The sequence below is a fragment of the Poromitra crassiceps genome, assembly GCF_964638095.1.
Source record: "Poromitra crassiceps genome assembly, chromosome: 15".
Taxonomy (NCBI): domain Eukaryota; kingdom Metazoa; phylum Chordata; class Actinopteri; order Beryciformes; family Melamphaidae; genus Poromitra; species Poromitra crassiceps.
This window is the reverse complement of record NC_139634.1, coordinates 24933865-24937267: the sequence shown is the minus strand read 5'-3', so window position 1 is coordinate 24937267 and position 3403 is coordinate 24933865. Positions and strand designations below refer to the sequence as shown.

Sequence of the window (3403 nt, the reverse complement as noted above, 5' to 3'; positions counted from 1 at the left end):
ACCTCCGTCCTTCCTTCCATCTGGACGGACCGTCTGTCCTGGTATGCATACTGTATATGTGTGTGTGTATATATATATATATATATATATATATATACTGTATATATATATATATATATATATATAATAACGGAAACTCAGCGCCCATGGTTCACTCCACGCCTCATTTCAATCAAAGAGGGGTGGATGCTATCTGAAAGCACACTCCGGGGCAGAAATATGGCGGGGCTGCTTGGTCCTGTGTGAAAGCATTTTCTGTGGCAACGCTGCCAGCATTGCGGGCCTTCTGAACACTAATATTGTGAGATCTCTGTGTGAAAGTAGCTAGTGATGTAGACGCTAATGATGTCATAGACACTGTGACATCATCAGTGATTATGACATCATCACTTGTGGTGTTCATCCTCATTAAGATGGATTGTGTTACTGTGTACAGTAAGCAATCATATCCTTGTCATCTCTCTTGGCAGCCCTTTTCTCATATGGCTGCTTATCTTCTGCAGCTCAGCTGTTCCACATCTCTCGCAACTTCTTTGACATTTCTCCAAGAGTCCAGGATGCTCATTCTTTACCTTAGGGCGCAAGTCTGCACAGAATTATGAAGAATGCAGACAGGGGTTTCTTGGGGGCATTGCGGTCCTTGAATCGCTTCTTCTTCTGGCCCTTGGTTATTTCCCTCTCATAGCAGAGCTTATCTTGTTTCACCATATCCTCAAACTTGCCTTTCTCCTCAGGCGACATTGTCCTCCATTGCTCAGAACATTTCTCTTTCTCCTTAGGCAACCTTGTCCATCTCTCAGAGCATTTCTTGGAGAACTCTGCAAAGTTGACACCTGATTCAGGGCATTTCTTATCCTCCACACGGCATGTTTGCACAAAGTAGGCATATGAGTACATTTTGGCCCTTGGCTTCCGTGGGTATTTCACCATCTTGGGTTAACAAATAATGTTATATGAGGACAGATATGTCGCAGTGTTTCAGAGACCCAGAGTGACATCACTGATCACATCACCAATTCTATACACTAGTGGACCCGTGGGAGTTAGGGTGCCATGGCACGAGTCCGATACCTCACGAGTCCGAAAAAAGAGGCTAACCTCCCCCAGACCCTAACCCAAAACCTAACCTCTCCCACCCCCACGCCTAAACCTAACCTCCCCCAGACCCTAACCCAAAACCTAACCTCTCCCACCCCCACGCCTAAACCTAACCTCCCCCAGACCCTAACCCAAAACCTAACCTCTCCCACCCCCACGCCTAAACCTAACCTCCCCCAGACCCTAACCCAAAACCATGAGGTGTCGGACTCGTGAGGTATCGGACTAGGGGGCAGTCCCCGGAGTTAGACCCCCCTCGTCTGGAACACAGTGGTCTCCAAAGATGTCATCAGTGAGTGATGTCATCAGTGATGATGTCACCAGATGATGTCATCATTGCTCGAGTAACATCATCATTAGGATTAGGGCAATCGATAGGTAATTAGGGCAATTAACCGGCCCTAATTACCCAATTCAAAAATCTGCCTGCCTTAGGACACCCACAGGGTAGTCTCGCTGGCCAGCCTCCTCTCCCTTCCGTCCGAGGAGTCTGGCGCCGCAGGTCTCCATGGTGGGATTGCGATGGGCGGCGCTTAGCGGCAGTGCCCTTGGAAAATAGTTTCAAACAATCCAACTTGCCGTTTTCAGCGTGTAGCAACGAGCTAGCGTGTAGGTTTCTGCCGTTAGCTTGCTAGCTAGTTAGCGTTGTTGTTTTCACTGCGGCGGCAAGGCACTATTTACAGCGACACACAGGGAGGAGGGAGCGGAAGCCGCTCTGATTGACATGGTCGGAGCCAATGACAAAGTTTGTAATAAGCCGGGAGCGGACATCCGGCTGCCACCGAAACAGTCGCTCAAATGGGAGAGCAGAGTAGAGCAGGGGAGGGTTTATCCCAGTTATGGAGACCTGCGGCGCCAGACTCCTCGGACAGAATGGAGAGAAGGCTGGCCAGCGAGACTACCTGCAGGGGTGCTCTTTACACTTCCTAAGAGGTTTCAGCCTGATCGCATGTAAAATGGCATAGCTGTGGCCGAACACAATTCTGCTCTCTCACACACTCTCTCTCTCTCTCTCACTCACTCACTCTCACACACACACACACACACACACAGAGAGAGAGACGTCTCATTCTTCTTACTAGTGGACCCGTGGGATTAGACCTCCCCCTGGGAGTTAGACCCCCTCTGGGCTGGAACAGTGGTCTCCAAAGCCTCCAGGACACACTCAAATTATTTTTATTTGTATTGACTCCATACACTTTGTTGATTTTCAACCACCTTTGTATATCATTACAAAATCAGTAGTATATGAAAATGAACAATGTTTAACTTCCCTACATCTTGCCTGGAACGAGAGCTCCCCGTTCATTTGCAGAACTTGCTTTACCAAATGATGTCATAATGATCATTAAGGTCCACAAATTTCTGCAAATAAAGGTAGAGGGAGTAATAATTATGATAGTGATAGTAAACGGTCCTTATAAATGCAGTCCATTTACCAGGCAGTTCTGTGAATGAATGGGGGTACCTCTTGGTCAACGCAAGATGGAGATTAAACATTGTTCATTAGCATACGTATATACTACAGATTTTGTAACGATAAAGAAGGTGGCTGAAAAGTGGCCGTTTAAAAGTAGCATAAGGACATGACAACTTTGAAACTTACAGTATGATACACACTGAAATACATTAGCTCCATACAAGAAATGTACTGCTAGTGAAGAGAGGGTATCTGCCCCCCCCCCCCCCGCCCTCCGCACACACACATACACACTTCCTCGACTTGTGTTAACTCCCGTGACCTGCTGCTAACAAATGAGGACTGAAAGACTTATGGCGCAACATTAATAAGGGGAAATTTAATCGTAGGGATTATGGAGTTGGAGGGGTTAGCAGTCTCCTGTGCTGATTGGGCACATCGTGCTCTAATTTATCTCCACTTCCTCTCTAAAGTCAGGGGCCAGGGGTCAAAGGTCACAGATAAGTTAATAAGGCTGTAATGAGGAAGAGACAGACAGAGACACAGAGGAGACATTGTTCCTTCAGCCAGAGAACATTAACCCCAGTTTTCTGATTTCCATGAGATGGAGCGTGTGTGTGTGTGTGTGTGTGTGTGTGTGCGTGCGTTTACGTGCATGCACATGTGTGTGTGTGTGTGTGTGTATGTGTATTTGTGTGCGTGCGTGTGTGTGTGTGCGCGCGTGCGTGCGATCGCCAAACTGAGCATCCCTGGTAGTCCAGGCCCTTAGGGATATTTTTACACAAATTCATGTAAAAGCACCAGATTTGGCTCAGATGTAGGGTATGCTCGTCCGAGCCTGTGACCCTCGGGATCGCCATGGCGCCTAATCTAATATGGCCGCTG

At 47.5% G+C, this 3403-nt stretch overlaps 1 pseudogene across 1 annotated transcript; it reads right to left on the bottom strand.

The window, feature by feature from the left end:
- Positions 1-423: 423 nt before the first annotated feature.
- Positions 424-930, bottom strand: LOC310790139 (high mobility group protein B1 pseudogene; annotated as a pseudogene). Its single transcript has one exon. The product of its transcript is annotated as a high mobility group protein B1 pseudogene (transcript).
- Positions 931-3403: the final 2473 nt, after the last annotated feature.